The sequence below is a fragment of the Triticum aestivum genome, chromosome 4B, assembly GCF_018294505.1.
Source record: "Triticum aestivum cultivar Chinese Spring chromosome 4B, IWGSC CS RefSeq v2.1, whole genome shotgun sequence".
Lineage (NCBI taxonomy): Eukaryota > Viridiplantae > Streptophyta > Magnoliopsida > Poales > Poaceae > Triticum > Triticum aestivum.
Window position 1 is genome coordinate 324,209,212 of NC_057804.1, and position 17,694 is coordinate 324,226,905.

The following is a 17,694-nucleotide window of genomic DNA, read 5'->3' on the forward strand; positions in this document are numbered from 1 at the left end:
GGCCTGCCCATTATGGTCTGCTAAATCTTATGGGCCTTTGGTTGGGCCGGCCCATTTAAACTTTGTGGGCCACTTTTGGGCCGGTCCACGTGTCAACATATCATAGGCCCATCTCGACCGTTGGATGAGTGACACCTGTGCCAACGTGCAGCTGACGCATGGATCCGTCAGCCAATGAGAATTTTACACGTGGAAAATCGACATTGGTCGTGGCTGTTAGCGGGTTATCGGATCAAAAAAACGGACCCGATAGGTTAACGGTGGTTAACAGCGTCCCGTTACGGTGGATGCCACGTGTTGGTCACCCTTGACGAAAGCACTTCTATGACGCGCGATTTATTGTCATGGAAGTGGACACTTCCGTGATGATAATTTTGGTAATGTCATGGAACACTTCTACGACAGCACAGCTATGACTCTCTTGATTCTGTCATAAAATCGTCATGGATGTACATGCATGACAGAAAACGCGACCTACTATGACAAACACGTATCATCACGGAAGTGTATTTTTTTGTAGTGATGCCTCTCTTCAACGAACGGGGGTTGCGTTCGGCTGGCCTTGCGAGGCCTCGTGAGAATCCTATCGCGATGGTCCCCTTCCTCGCCACCAGCACCGATCTTGCCCCTGGAGTGGGTGCAGGGAGGCAAGCATTGCTTGAGGCTGGAGGCTCAGGTATCGTGGCGTTGACGCCGCACGGGGTTCTCAAAGCGTCATCCTCCGGAGCTTGTGAAGCCCGCCCTGAGGCGGTCGCCGATGGGGGGACGCAGCCCGCGGCTCCCGAGGCCGGAGCCCCCGAGGCCTTGGCATGCCATCAGGAATTGGTGCCTGATCGTTCCTTCCAACTTGGCGCCCCTGAGGTTGGCCGCCTGGGTGCTTCTCCACCCGCACCACGCGTTGGTCCTCATGTTGAGCACCTGGGTTGGTTCCGCATGGACTTCGCTGCCCTCCGTAAGAGGAAGGAGTCTTCGAGTTGCAGTGGACGCCCCTTCCGACTGTTGAAGCATAGGAAGTACTTCGCCATAGACGAGTAAGTACCTCATTCTTGTAACTCCTCAACCGCTGCTCCCTTTCCTGACTGTGGTTTTTTAGGGTCCCTCCTGCCAAGCCTGCGGGGTCTCCCAAGAAGCAACTTCCTCCGGCCTCGTCTTCATCGCTGGCCTTGAGCATCTCGAGCCTGTATGCTGCCCCTGACGCGGTGTCAACCGGAGAAGCAAGCTTGTCTGCAGGGTGTCTTGAGCCTGTGCTCTTGCCGCCTTTCCTCCGCGACCTTGCCTGGGGCGTGACTAGCCTTCCCAGGGCTCCTCCTCTGATCGTGGACGGCGAGTGGTTGGCGTCGGCCCTTGGCTCTTCTTCTGGGGATGGACTTGCGTCGGTCCGGGTCCCTTGCGGAGCCCGTCCGGCAATCGTGGGGGCGCCAGCCCCCAGCCCCCTATCGAGAGGGGGCGAACCGCTTCACGGCCCACATGCGCAAGAGCGAAGCGTCGTTCGCCGAGAGTTCCTCCAGAAGGCGATGGACGCGATGGGCCAGCTTGGTGGAGAGCTTGCGGATGTGTATGCATGTCTTGAAGCTGAGGGCCTGCGACTGATTGAGGAGCGAGGCAAGCTGAAGGTTGCAGTCAACCTCGCGCGCTATCAGCGCGAGCTTGACAACGCGAAGGCCGAGGCATCCCTTACGGCCTTGATAACCCACAAGTATAGGGGATCGCAACAACTTTCGAGGGTAGAGTATTCAACCCAAATTTATTGATTCGACACAAGGGGAGCCAAAGAATATTCTTTAGTATTAGCAGTTGAGTTGTCAATTCAACCACACCTGGATAACTTAGTATCTGCAGCAAAGTGTTTAGTAGCAAAAGTGGTATGATAATAATAGTAGCAGTAGCAAAAGTAAAAGTAAATGTTTTTGGGTTTTCGTAGTAGTTGTAACAGTAGCAACGGAAAAGTAAATAAGCGAAGAACAAGTATATGGAAAACTCGTAGGCACTGGATTAGTGATGGATAATTATGCTGGATGCGGTTCGTCATGTAACAGTCATAACATAGAGTGACACAGAACTAGCTCCAATTCATCCATGTAATGTAGGCATGTATTCCGTATATAGTCATACGTGCTTATCGAAAAGAACTTGCATGACATCTTTTGTCCTACCCTCCCATCACAGCGGGGTCCTATTGGAAACTAAGGGATATTAAGGCCTCCTTTTAATAGATAACCAGAACAAAGCATTAGCACATAGTGAATACATGAACTCCTCAAACTATGGTCATCACCGGGAGTGGTCCTGATTATTGTCACTTCGGGGTTGCCGGATCATAACACATAGTAGGTGACTATAGACTTGCAAGATAGGATCAAGAACTCACATATATTCATGAAAACATAATAGGTTCAGATCTGAAATCATGGCACTCGGGCCCTAGTGACAAGCATTCAGCATAGCAAAGTCATAGCAACATCAATCTCAGAACATAGTGGATACTAGAGATCAAACCCTGACAAAACTAACTCGATTACATGATAAATCTCATCCAACCCATCACCGTCCAGCAAGCCTATGATGGAATTACTCACGCATGGCGGTGAGCATCATGAAATTGGTGATGGAGGATGGTTGATGATGACGACGGCAACGAATCCCCCTCTCCGGAGCCCCGAACGGACTCCAGATCAGCCCTCCCGAGAGAGATTAGGGCTTGGCGGCGGCACCGTATTTTAAAATGCGATGATTTCTTCTCTCCGATATTTTTCTCCCCGAAAGCCAATATATGGGGTTGGAGTTGGCGTCGGAGGGTCTCCAGGGGGCCCATGAGGTAGGGGGCGCTCCCAAGAGGGGGGGCGCCCCCCACCCTCGTGGACAGGGTGTTGGCCCCCTGGTCTTCAGCTTTGGCGAGGATTTTTTATTATTTTTTCTAAGATGTTCCGTGGAGTTTCAGGTTATTCCGAGAACTTTTGTTTTCTGCACAAAAAACAACATCATGGCAATTCTGCTAAAAACAGCGTCAGTCTGGGTTAGTTCCATTCAAATCATACAAGTTAGAGTCCAAAACAAGGGCAAAAGTGTTTGGAAAAGTAGATACGTTGGAGACGTATCAACTCCCCCAAGCTTAAACCCTTGCTTGTTCTCAAGCAATTCAGTTGACAAACTGAAAGAGAAAAAGAAAAACTTTTACAAACTCTATTTGCTCTTGTTGTTGTAACATGAAAAGCCAGCATTCAAGTTTCAGCAAATATTATGAACTAACCATACTAACAATAACACATAGGTCTCACAATTACTCATATCAATAGCATAATTAGCTAGCGAGCTATAATAACAAAACTTGGATGACAACACTTTCTCAAAATAATCATAACATGGTATAACAAAATGGTATCTCGCTAGCCCTTTCTGAGACCGCAAAACATAAATGCAGAGCACCTTTAAAGATCAAGGACTGACTAAACATTGTAATTCATGGTAAAAGAGATCCAGTCAAGTCATACCCAATATAAACCAATAATAATGAATGCAAATGACAGTGTGCTCCCCAGCGGGTGCTTTTAATAAGACAGATGATGACTCAACATAAAAGTAAATGGATAGGCCCTTCGCAGATGGAAGCGGGTATTTGTAGAGGTGCCAGAGCTCGGTTTTGAAATAGAGATAAATTATATTTTGAGCAGCATACTTTCATTGTCAACATAACAACTAAGAGACGACGACATCTTCCATGCTAAACAAATTATAGGCGGTTCCCAAACAGAATGGTAAAGTTTATACTCCCCCTCCTCCACAAGCATCAATCCATGGCTTGCTCGAAACAACGAGTGCCTCCAACATTCAACGGGTCCCAAGGGGAGTTTTGTTTGCAATTATTTTGATTTAATTTGCATAAAGCATGGGACTGGGCATCCCGGAGACCAGCCATTTTCTCGTGAATGAGGAGCGGAGTCCACTCCTCTTGAGAATAACCCGCCTAACACGGAAGATAAGGGCAGCCCTAGTTGATATATGAGCTATTTGAGCATGCAAAACAGAATGTTTATTTGAAGGTTTAGAGTTTGGCACGTACAAATTTACTTGGAACAGCAGGTAAATACCGCATATAGGTAGGTATAGTGGACTCATATGGAACAACTTTGGGATTTAAGGAGTTTGGATGCACAAGTAGTATTCCCGCTTAGTACAGGTGAAGGCTAGCAAAAGACTAGGAAGCGACCAACTAAGAGAGCGACAACAGTCGTAAACATGCACTAAAATTAATTTACACCGAATACAAGCATGAGCAGGATATAATCTACCATGAACATAAATATCATGAAGGCTATGTTGATTTGGTTCAACTACATGCGTGAACATGTGCCAAGTCGAGTCACTTAATACATTCAAAGGAGGATACCATCCCATCATACCACATCATAATCATTCTAATAGCATGGCACACAAGGTAAACCATTATAACTCATAGCTAATCAAGCATGGCACAAGAAACTATAATCTCTAAATGTCATTGCAAATATGTTTACTTCATAATAGCTAACTCAGGAACGATGAATCATCATATTTACAAAAACAAGAGAGGTCGAGTTCATACCAGCTTTTCTCATCCCAATAAGTCCATCATATATCATCATTATTGCCTTTCACTTGCACGACCGAATGATGTGTATAATAATAAGAGTGCACGTGCATTGGACTAAGCTGGAATCTGCAAGCATTCAACTCAAGAGAGAAGACAAGTAATATGGGCTCTAAGTTAAATAAACAATCATGCATATAAGAGCCACTAAGCATTTTCAATATAGTCTTCTCGACCCCAAAGGAAAGAAAAGAAAATAAAACTATTTACACGGGAAAGCTCCCAACAAGCAAAAGAAGAACGGGAAATCTTTTTGGGTTTTCTTTTTAACTACTACAGCAAAGAAATAAACTACTACTAATTTTTTGGTTTTTTCTTAAGGTTTATTAAACACACAAGAAGATAGCAGGAAAAACAAAATAAACTAGTATGGATATTACAGTGAAAGAGTATGAGCACCGACATCTAGCAATGAGTGTGTGTGAACATGAATGTATTGTCGATGGGAAATACGTACTCCCCCAAGCTTAGGCTTTTGGCCTAAGTTGGTCTATTGCCAGGGATAGCCTGGTGGATACCCGTAGGTGAAGCTGGGGTCATACTGCGATGTAGCGGCTATCGCCACCTGAGCTGTAGCGTGGTGTCGATCAGCCTCCGCTCTCCTCTCGTACTCATCTGCCTCCTCTCTCGTAATAATGTATCTTCCTTTTGTCTGAGAATCAAAGAAGGCAGGAGCAGGAAGAGTAATACGGACAACATGCCATTTGTTAAAGATTAATCGATACTGGAGAGGTAGTTCAGTCCTCTCAACAAACTGGTGGGAAACCATAGAATCAAAATCTAAATAAGTAGGGGGTAACTCCATATCACCCTCACGAATGTCTATCTCAAGAAAATTAGCTAAGCGGGTTGCATAAATTCCTCCAAAGAAATCTCCGTTATGTCTATTATGATGCAACCTACGAGCTACAATGGCTCCCATATGATAAGATTGGTCTCCTAACACAGCACTTCTGAGAATGCTGAGATCAGGTGCACACATGTGACATGCTTCATCCTTAGCATTTATGCATCTACCTATGAAGAGAGCAAAATAATGTATAGCAGGAAAGTGAACGCTCCCTATAGTGGCTTGTGTTATATCTCTAGATTCCCCCATAGTTATTCTAGCAAGAAAGTCTCTATATTCAGATTTAGGGGGATCCCTGACACTACCACAAGATGGAAGTTTGCAAGCAAAAGTGAAATCCTCTAAGTCCATGGTATAAGATTTGTCATAAAGGTCGAACATGACTGAAGGAGAATTACGCAAAGATGAAAACTCAAACCTCCTCATAAATGAACTTGTGAGATCATGATACTGGGGGCATTTGTCAGCTTCAAAGTCCTCAAGACCGGCGTTACACAAATATGCGCTAAATTCTTCTTTGATTCCCGCTTGATTCATAAAATTTTCCGAAGGCCATTCACAGGGCCTCACAGGAGCGTCTCTTGGTGGTTCCTCGTCAGCATCACGCATTGCAAGCCTGGGACCTTGCTTCCTCGAAGAACCACCTTGGAACATATCTTCCTAAACATATTGTTTCCTCTAAAAAATTTCTGAAATTTTTAGTAACTTCAAATAAAAGTGAACCAACTTCAATAAAATTGATAGCAACAACTCCCACAAGTGCCTAGCGCCTATATCAAGCATTAGAACTACTTGGAACCATATAAATTTGACATGCAAGCTCAAGAACATGGTCACCTATGCAGCACAAATTTGCAATGAATAAAGCACTAGAACAAAAACTAATTGGACCAATGGAGGAATCACATACCAAGGAACAATCTCCCCAAGCAGTTTTGCGAGAGGTGCCTTGAGCAAGGAGATCGAAAATCACAGCAACAGGGGCTGGAACTCAGGCTTGAGTTGGTGTTTTGTGTTTGTGTGAGGCAGATGAAGAAGATGGGTGCAGGGATAAGTGGAGGAGGGCCACCATGGGCCCACGAGGCAGGGGCGCGCCCTCCACCCTCTTGGCCAGGTGGCAGCTCTCCCCGCGGTAATTTTTGCATAGTAAATCCTTGAATATTCCCGAAAAAATCATATTAAATTGGCATGGCATTCTGAGGACTTTTGTTTTCGGGATATTTTTATATTGCACGGATAAGTCAGGAGACAGACAGAAAAATACTATTTTACTTTATTTCTATTAAATAACAGAAAATATAAAGAGGGTACAGAAGGTTGTGCTTCTGGTTTCATCCATCTCATGCTCATCAAAAAGAATCCACTAACAAGGTTGATCAAGTCTTGTTAACAAACTCATTCCGAATAACATGGAACCAGAGAAATTTTGAATAACACTAAGTTACCTCAACGAGGATATGAAAATCCCCAACAATAAGAATATCATACTTTTTCTTGACAGTAGGGAGAGGAAATTCAAAACCTCCAAATATAATCGATGGAATTTTTCCAATAGAGTTGATACTATAAACTTGAGGTTGTTTCCTCGGAAAGTGTACCGTATGCTCATTGCCATTAACATGAAAAGTGACATTGCCTTTGTTGCAATCAATAACAGCCCCTGCAGGATTAAGGAAAGGTCTTCCAAGAATAATAGACATACTATCATCCTCGGGAATATCAAGAATAACAAAGTCCGTTAAAATAGTAATGTATGCAACTACAACAGACACATCTTCACAAATACCGACAGGTATAGCAGTTGATTTATCAGCCATTTGCAAAGATATTTCAGTAGGTGTCAACTTATTCAAATCAAGTCTACGATATAAAGAGAGATGCATAACACTAACACGGCTCCAAGATCACATAAAGCAGTTTTAACATAATTTCTCTTAATGGAGCATGGTATAGTAGGTACTCCTGGATCTCCAAGTTTCTTTGGTATTCCACCTTTAAAAGTATAATTAGCAAGCATGGTGGAAATTTCAGCTTCAGGTATCTTTCTTTTATTAGTAATGATATCTTTCATATACTTAGCATAAGGATTTGTTTTGAGCACATCAGTTAATCGCATACGCAAAAAGATGGGTCTAATCATTTCAGCAAAGCGCTCAAAATCCTCACATCCTTTTTCTTGGATGGTTTCGGAGGAAAAGGCATGGGTTTCTGAACCCATGGTTCCCTTTCTTTACCATGTTTCCTAGCAACGAAGTCTCTTTTATCATAACTTTGATTCCTTGATTGTGGGTTATCAAGATCAATAGCAGGTTCAACTTCTACACCATTATCATTACTAGGTTGAGCACCTTCATGAACATCATCATTAACATTTTCACTAGGTTCACGTTCATCACCTGATTGTGTTTCAACATCAGACATAGAGATATCATTTGGATTCTCAGGTTGTTCGGCAATAGGTTCACTAGAAGTTTGCAAAGTCCTATCATTTTTCTTTTTCTTCCTTTTAGAAGAACTAGGTACATCAATATTATTTCTCTAAGAATCTTGCTCGATTCTCTTAGGGTGGCCTTCAGGATACAAAGGTTCCTGAGTCATTCTACCAGTTCTAGTAGCCACTCTAATAGCATAATCATTTTTCTTTATTCATTTCATCAAGCACTTCTTTCTGAGATTTAAGTGCTTGTTCTACTTGAGTGGTAACCATAGAAGCATGTTTGCTAACAAGTTTAAGTTCACCTCTAATATTAGCCATATAATCACCCAAGCGTTTAATCATAAAGGTATTCTGTTTTAATTGTCTACCAAAATAAGCAGTAAAGTCATCTTGCTTAAACATAAAGTCATCAAACTCATCCAAGCACTGACTAGCAATTTTAGTAGGAGGGACTTCAGCTTTCTCATATCTATAGAGAGAATTTACCTTTACTACCTGTGTCGGGATATCGGGATCAGGAGGTTCTTCAGTGAATAAGAAATTGAGATCATATACTTCTTCAGAAGGCGGTAAATTAAGACCGTGTATTTCTTCAATAGGAGGTAAATTCTTAACATCTTTAGCTTTAAGACCTTTTTCTTTCATAGATTTCTTTGCCTCTTGCATATCTTCGGGATTGAGAAATAGAACACCTCTCTTCTTCGGAGTTGGTTTAGGAATAGGCTCAGTAATTGGCTCTGGAACTGGCTCAGGAGTTGGCTCAGGAGGTGCCCAATTATTTTCATTTGTCAACATATTATTCAATATAATTTCATCTTCATCCGGTGTTCTTTCCCTGAAAAGAGAACCAACACAACTATCCAGGTAATCTCTGGAAGCATCAGTTAGTCCATTATAAAAGATATCAAGTATTTCAGGTTTATTAAGAGGATGATCAGGCAAAGCATTAAGTAACTTGAGAAGCCTCCCCCAAGCTTGTGGGAGACTCTCTTCTTTAATTTGCACGAAGTTGTATATTTTCCTCAAAGCAGCTTGTTTCTTATGAGCAGGGAAATATTTAGCAGAGAAGTAATAAATCATATCCTAGGGACTACGCACACAACCAGGATCAAGAGAATTAAACCATATCTTAGCATCACCCTTTAATGAGAATGGAAATATTTTGAGTAAATAAAGGTAGCGCAATCTCTCATCATTAGTAAACAGGGCGGCTATATCATTTAACTTAGTAAGATGTGCCACAACAGTTTCAGATTCATAGCCATAGAAAGGATCAGATTCAACCAAAGTAATTATATATGGATCAACAGAAAATTCATAATAATCCTTATCAGGAACACAGATAGGTGAAGTAGCAAAAGCAGGGTCGGGTCACATTCTATCTCTAAGAGATTCTTTACTCCATTTAATTAGCAGCCTCTTAAGTTCGTATCTATCCTGGCAGGCAAAAATAGTTGCAGAAGATTCCGCATCAAAAAGATAACCCTCAGGAATAGCAGGCATATTTTCATCATCACTATCATCATCGTATTCAGATTCAATAATTTCTTTCTCTCCAACCCTAGCAATTTGTTCATCTAGAAATTCACCAAGGGACACAGTAGTATCAAGCATAGAAGTAGTTTCATCATAAGTATCATGCATAGCAGAAGTGGCATCATCAATAACATGCGACATATCGGAACGAATAGCAGAAGCAGGTTTAGGTGTCGCAAGCTTACTCATAACGGAAGGAGAATCTAGTGCAGAGCTAGATGGCAGTTCCTTACCTCCCCTCGTAGTTGAGGGCAAAATAGTAGTTCGATCGTCTTTCAAGTTCTTCATAGTGTCCAGCAGATATAAATCCCAAGTGACTCAAAGAATAGAGCTATGTTCCCCGGCAACGGCGCCAGAAAAAGGTCTTGATAACCCACAAGTATAGGGGATCGCAACAGCTTTCGAGGGTAGAGTATTCAACCCAAATTTATTGATTCGACACAAGGGGAGCCAAAGAATATTCTTGAGTATTAGCAGTTGAGTTGTCAATTCAACCACACCTAGATAACTTAGTATCTGCAGCAAAGTGTTTAGTAGCGAAAGTGGTATGATAATAATAGTAGCAGTAGCAAAAGTAAAAGTAAATGTTTTTGGGTTTTTGTAGTAGTTGTAACAGTAGCAACGGAAAAGTAAATAAGCGAAGAACAAGTATATGGAAAACTCGTAGGCACCGGATTAGTGATGGATAATTATGCCGGATGCGGTTCGTCATGTAACAGTCATAACATAGGGTGACACGGAACTAGCTCCAATTCATCAATGTAATGTAGGCATGTATTCCGTATATAGTCATACGTGCTTATGGAAAAGAACTTGCATGACATCTTTTGTCCTACCCTCCCGTCGCAGCGGGGTCCTATTGGAAACTAAGGGATATTAAGGCCTCCTTTTAATAGAGAACTGGAACAAAGCATTAGCACATAGTGAATACATGAACTCCTCAAACTATGGTCATCACCAGGAGTGGTCCCGATTATTGTCACTTCGGGGTTGCCGGATCATAACACATAGTAGGTGACTATAGACTTGCAAGATAGGATCAAGAACTCACATATATTCATGAAAACATAATAGGTTCAGATCTGAAATCATGGCACTCGAGCCCTAGTGACAAGCATTAAGCATAGCAAAGTCATAGCAACATCAATCTCAGAACATAGTGGATACTAGGGATCAAACCCTAACAAAACTAACTCGATTACATGATAAATCTCATCCAACCCATCATCGTCCAGCAAGCCTACGATGGAATTACTCACGCACGGTGGTGAGCATCATGAAATTGGTGATGGAGGATGGTTGATGATGACGACGGCGACGAATTCCCCTCTCCGGAGCCCCGAACGGACTCCAGATCAGCCCTCCCGAGAGAGATTAGGGCTTGGCGGCGGCTCCGTATCGTAAAACGCGATGATTTCTTCTCTCTGGTTTTTTTCTCCCCGAAAGCCAATATATGGAGTTGGAGTTGGCATCGGAGGGTCTCCAGGGGGCCCACGAGGTAGTGGGGCGTGCCCAGGAGGGGGGCGCACCCCCCACCCTCGTGGACAGGGTGTGGGCCCCCTGGTCTTCATCTTTGGCGAGGATTTTTAATTATTTTTTCTAAGATGTTCCGTGGAGTTTTAGGTCATTCCGAGAAGTTTTATTTTCTGCACAAAAAACAACATCATGGCAATTCTGCTGAAAACAGTGTCAGTCCGGGTTAGTTCCATTCAAATCATACAAGTTAGAGTCCAAAACAAGGGCAAAAGTGTTTGGAAAAGTAGATACGTTGGAGACGTATTAGGCCTCGCGAAAGGCCTGCTCCCGAGCTCTGGAGGAGGCTCGGGAAGCAGATCATCGTCGCGAGATCGCGGAGAAGCGCGCGTGGGAGCTCCAGGCCTAGAGCGCTTCCCTGGAGAAGCAAGTGGAGTTGCGCCAGGCCGCCCTTGTGTCGCTGAAGGGGACGCCTGTCCAGGAGGAGGAGCTCTGGAGGCGTGAGGAAGCACTGACGCTGGAGTCCGCCGAGTGCAATCTTGACCTTGAGCGGTTGGAAACGAGGGAGCGCTAGGTTACCCAGGCGGAGGACAATGTTGGCGCACGAGAGGCTCAAATCCAAGAAGAGGTCGACCGCCGTGTGGCGGAATTTCGCGCAGATCTTGTGTGCAAGTATGACCAGAGGCTGGAGCTGATCGAAGCTGAGGCCGCGTGTAAGACTGCCGCTCTCAGGTCCAAGCTGACTGAAATGGAGCAGCGCGCGGAGGCCGCCGCAGCCGCCCTGGTTTCAACGCAGACTGAGTTGGCCTCCACCCGTGCCGAGCTGCTTCTTCTTCAACAACAGGTCAACGACGCCGAGTCCGTTGCGCGGCAGAACATAGAAGAATTTCTTCAATGACATACGCTGGAGCACATGCATGGCCCCATGCTTCAGCAACTCAGGAATAGGGCCAACACGGCCCTGGGCAATATCTCCGATGCAGATGCCCCGCATCCTCACGTGACCAACTATGCCACTCATCTCCAATTCTTCACTGATGTGGTGACACGCCTGGAGAACCACTCTGAGAGAGCTCGCCAGCTTGTCGAGGAGAGGAGCCGCAGCCTGCTCGGGCGTGCATTCTCCCGCGTCTTAGCCATCTTCAGAACACCGATCCCCACTTTGACTTTGACGCCGTCATCACCCTAGTGCCTGAGGCCATCCGGGGCGATCTAGCGCGGTGGGTAGAGGACAACATGGATGCGCTTGTTTGGGCCTTCGCTTCTGACAACGACGGGGTGATAGTTCCCATGGATGAAGGCGATGTTGTGGCGGTGAAGACGACGCCAATGATGGCGATGGTGATGCCAGTGACAACGACAGCGGCGCCAGTGATGCCTTTGGAGGCGACCAAGAGGGTGCAGTGAGCGATATGTCTGACTGATCATGTGTCCCCCTGCTATTTATCCTGCACACAAAAAGCTCGGGCGCGGCCCTGAAGGTTGTAAGAGCATTTTGGGAGGGGAAGCCCCTAATGTAAAAAGATTGTCATCCACATGCTTTTAGGAACGATGCTGAATGTGCGCCTATATGATATCATGAGCCCTGCGATGAGTTAGTTTCTGTAGCTTACCTTTAGCTCAGACAAGTCCTGAATAGGCCTGCGAGGCCGTGAGCCTCCGAGGGTCCTCTAAGGGACCTGCCGACCAAGTGGCGAGGGCCTCGCGAGAGCGAGTGTCGGCCGCAGGATGGCATGTGCGCGTGCGCTTGGCCCAGCCTCGCCCGTGAGAGGCTCGCGAGGGGGAGGCAGCTGGTGCAAATTCCAAACTAGGGCAGAAACCAGAACATGATAAATCACACGAACGAGACAAGACACCCCCCCCCCCCCGCATACGCAAATGCAAATTCAATTTCAACTTAAATTCGAAGCAAGGAAGCTCGACCACAAAAAGGGAGGCAAAAATCAAAAGGCCGCATCCAGCACCTAGTCCAGTCTTCGATGTCTTCTCGCCAGCGCGGAGCTAAGTGCTGCCACTGGGCGTGGGAGGTAGCCCCCGAGGCCCGAGGGCGGCTCTCCATAGACTCTGGGGCATGTACAACCCCAACTCATTGTTACGTGAGAGTGTCACGGGCGGTGAGCTTCACAGGCACCGGGCCTTGCTTCATATCGCCAGACGAGGGCCTGCCTTGCGCCACCCTCGACCACCATTGACGGCGGCCGGAGACCAAGGACGACGCAAATGGGGCAAAGGGGACACCAGCGGTTCCCTTGGAACCACGGGTCCTCTACCGGGGGCAGGCTTTGCAGCACCTCCCTTGCAGAGGGCCTACCTCTGGGAAATGCCTTGCTCTGTGTGCCGGTGGGAGGGGCCAGGCTCCTGGCTCCTCTCCTGCAGCCCCTAGTGCGCACCTCCTGGCGGAAGGGAGGCTGCTGAGCTAGGGCAGCCTTTCGCTGCCGTGACCTGAACTTCCTGCAATACATGGTTAGCATAAGCTTGCTCCTGAGGAATTAGCGGTACCCGATAGTTGTTGCTGCCAGCGCGGTTGGTGAGGCTTCCTTGGGGCTCCTGGAAAGGCTCGGCTTCTGGAGTCTCTTCCTCCCAGCCTGACCCGAGAAACGAGCCAGGGTCGTCTTCCAGCGCGTACTCCTGATCCACCATGTGGGGCACGTAAGCCTCCGAGGTCGCCGCCCCGAAGACTTCACCGTAGTGTCCCATGGTCCATGTGGCATGGCCTAGCGCGCCGTCTTGGGGATGGTAGGACGGCGGCCCGCCCGGGCCATAGGCGGTGATGCGCATGCCCTCGCTCACCGGGGGTGGTGCTAGTGTAGCCTGACGCCCGGCGCCGATGGTTGAGGTGGTGTTGATGAAGCCTTGGGGCGCGCCCGAGGGTGCACGGGCATGGATGGGCCCGCCGCGTGATCAGACCGGGGCCTGGGGTGGAACCTGGACACAGAAGGGAGGCGCCCCCGAAGCTGTGGCTTCCAGGAGCTTGGCGACACGCTCCAGCAGCACGTCGCGGCCGCTCTCCTGCAACCTGCACCGCAGTAGCTCCCGAGCCATAGTGAGCGCAGCCCTCATGTTCGCTTGCTCCCGTCGGGTGTGCGGCGCCGTGGCTGCGGCGTGGTTTGAGGCCCTTGCGGCTGATCGCACCTGCCGTGGAGTGAGGGCAGGCAGTGCTTGACTGCGTCGCCCGCGCCCTGCAGCGTTCTACGAAGTGCGGGCTGCCTGAGGCACGGGGTTGAGGTCACCTTGGGAAGGCGGCGCGGCATGGGCTGGCCATGCTGCCCAATGGTCGGCGTTGGTCGACAGGTCGCTAGACATGGATGCGATGAATAAGTGGAATGCAGATCAGCGGAAAGAAGATTTTGGCGCACCCCTACCTCGCGCGCCAAATGACAGATATCGGGTTCCGGCAAAACCCTTAAGGTTCGAACTCTGGGGTGCGCACAAAGATCTTCTCCCTACCGAAACACACCCACAACCTCGCCGTGATTTCTAAGCTAGCACGATGAACAACACAAGAGACACAAGGTTTATACTGGTTCGGGCCACCGTTGTGGTGTAATACCATAATCTAGTGTGTGGTGTGGTGGATTGACTCTTGGGCTGATGATGAACAGTACAGAGGAAGAACAACCTCGCGAGGAGAGGTGTTCTTGTGGTGGTGTGTTCAGAGAGGAGTCGATCCGTCTCTCTTGGCTCTAGATGAGATGCCTTCTACTGTGGTGGATGACACTATTTATAGAGGCCCTGGTCCTCTTCCCAAATATTGATCGGGAAGGGAGCCAACAATAGACATTTTGAAAGGGGACAACTAGTACAAACTATCCTGACTAAAGGTGGTCTTCGACTGCCAAAGGCACTAGTGATGATGCCGTCTTGGGCTCCATGGTGACCTCCATCCTGCCGTCCTGCTGGTCTTGGTCTCGTTGCACCGATATGGAAACCTTTGCCTGATGCCTCGGTACTCCGCGCCTGCGCTTGCCCCCTTTGCACCAAAGAGGAAACAAGGACACTACGCAAGCTGGCACCCGCCTGGTCTTGATCGTCATGGCTTGCGTCATGAGCACCTCGCGAGGTACCCTCTGCCTTGATTTCTCCGCCTCCTCGCGAGCTTGCCTAGTGAGGCCGCCCCTGAGGAGGCCTTGCATCATCCGCCCTGCGAGGCTTGGCACCTCGCAATGGTCTTGGGTGTTGGTTGATGAAGATGGGCCGTACTGGGCCACTGGCTGAACCACGCAGCAGGCCGCAGGCAGGCAAGTCCGGGGACCCCCATTCCCAGAACACCGACAAGCGGGAAGGGATCTTGTGGGTAGGCCTTGTTGAGGCTGGTGAAGTCGACACACATGCGCTCCTTCCCTCCTTTCTTGGGAACGACGATGGGGTTCGCCAGCCACTCTGGGTACCGCACCTCTCTGATGACCCCTGCGGCTTGTAGCTTTTTGGTTTCCTGGAAAATGAAGTCCTGCTTCTCGGTGGACTGGCGGCGAGCCTTCTGCTTCACTGGCCGCACATTTGGGCATACCCTCAGGTGGTGCTCGATTATCCCCCTTGGGACCCCCGCCAGGTGTTTGGGTTCCCAAGAGAATACATCCTTGTTGGCTCGCAAAAAGTTGATCAATGCCTCCTCTTGATCCTGAGGGAGGCCCGTCCCTATGGTGAAGGTGGAGCTGGTCGTCCCATCCTCGTAGACCAGCACTTGCTTTGTCTCGGCCCAGTCTTGGGAGAACAACTGCTTCTTCTTGGCAGGCGCTGCTTCTGGGGCTTCTTGGTCCTTCTTCTCGCCGGGTAGCATAGCTGCGACTGCCTTGAAGGCGAGCTTGAGGGCATGCAGCGCGCCTTTGGTGTCCCCCGCTACCGTGTGGACACGGTTGCTGCCGGGCATCTTCATGAGGTTGTACGCGGGGTGGGTCGCAGCCATAAACTGGGCCAAGGCTGGGTATCCCAGAATAGCATTGTACGGTAGGTTGATCTTGGCCATGTCGAAGTCGATGAGCTCGGTGCGGTAGTTGTAGCGGGTCCCGAAGGTGACAGGGAGATAGATCTGCCCCAGGGGCCTGGTGGAGCCATCGCCGACCCCAGAGAAAGTCTTGGAGGGGCGGAGCCGGCTGGGCGGCACGTGGAGTAGGCCGAACGCCTCCAGGGAGAGCACGTTGAGTCCGGCTCCGTCGTCGATGAGGGTCCTGGTGATCGCCACGTGGCAAATGGTAGGGGTGCAGAGCATCAGGAGTGTGCCTGCTCCCGTCATGGCGGCAGGGTGATCCTCGGGGCCAAAGGTGAGGTCAGCTTGGGGCGCAGCCCAGCCCGGGGGATCCCCCAAGCCCACCTGAGTGTTGCCTGCCCGCCGGTAAAACTGCTTGATGTGGCGGTCGGAGGGTGGCGCCTGCGAGCCACCTAGTAGAGCTGCGACGACCGGGGGCGCCGGCGCCGCGTAGTGGGCGAGGAAGAGGTCGTGTAGCTCCTCCCAGGAGGCCACGGAAGGTGCAGACAGGTTGAGCAACCGGGCGCATGGTGCACCTACGAGGGCCATGGGGAACCAATTGGCCTTCACCTTGTCGTCTCTGCCAGCCGCCCAAACTACCTCCTCGTATGCCTGAAGAAAGGGGGTTGGATCTGCCGCACCGTCGTAGCGTGGTGGCATCTCCGGTCGGAACTTGGGCGGCCACTGCACCTTCCGCAGGGAGGGGGTGAAGCAGTGCAGCCCCGGCTCTTCTCTCAGAACGCGCGTCCACAGGGCCAACGGAAGAGCGCCCGCCATAGGGGTCAGTGGCACGATCTAGAGGTTGAGGAAGAAGATTCCGACGCACCCCTACCTGGCGCGCCAAATGTCAGATTTATGGATCCGGCAACCCTTGAGAGGTTCGAACTCTTGGGTGCATGCGGAGATCTCAACCTGCCCAGCCTGCCTACTCGCGATCCTCCTAGGCCTAGCGCGCCAATCTCAAAGAGACACAAAGACACATAGATTTATACTAGTTCGGGCCACCATTGTGGTGTAATACCCTAATCCAGTGTGGTGTGGTGGATTGCCTCGAGGGGCTATGGATGAACTAGTACAGTGGATGAACAAGCCCCAGGAGGTGAGGTGTTCTTGAGCTGGTGCGGTGCTCTGCTTGCTCTGATCTCGGTCCCCTTCTATGGTGGTGGCTAAGTCCTATATATAGTGGCCTTGGTCCTCTTCCCAAATATGAGCGGGAAGGGATTCCACAATGGCGGGATTTGAAAGGGGACAAGTAGTACAGTATATCCTGACAAAAGTAGTCTTCTCCTGTGAAAAGCCTCTGGTCGTGACGCTGCGGTGGGCTCGATGATGACCTCCGTCCTACCGTCCTGGCGGTCTTGGTCTTGTTGCACCAGAATGGAAACCTTTGGCTGGTTCCTCGGGACTCTGCGCCTGTGGCTTGCCTCCCTTGCACCAAAGAGGAAACATGCACTATGCACCCGCCTGGCGCCCGCCTGGCCTTGATCGTCACGGCTCACGTCAGCCGAGCCTCATGAGATAACCTGCATAGAACTCTCCGCCCCTCAAGAGCCCTCCTGAGGAGGCCACTTTTTTCGGGGGTCTTGGCGTCGTCCACCTCGCAAGGCTTGGCCCCTAGCGAGGGTCTTGTGGTGTTGGCGCTGAAGCTGGGCCGTACCAGGCCGTCGATGGGGTCATGCTGCAGGCCGCAGGCAGGCAGGGCTAGATATCCCCGAATCCCGGATGCCGACACATGCCTGCGGAGATGCTAGCGGACGATGTCCATTGCCTCCTCTTCCTGAACGTGGGGCCCGACCACAGCCCTGTCGGCT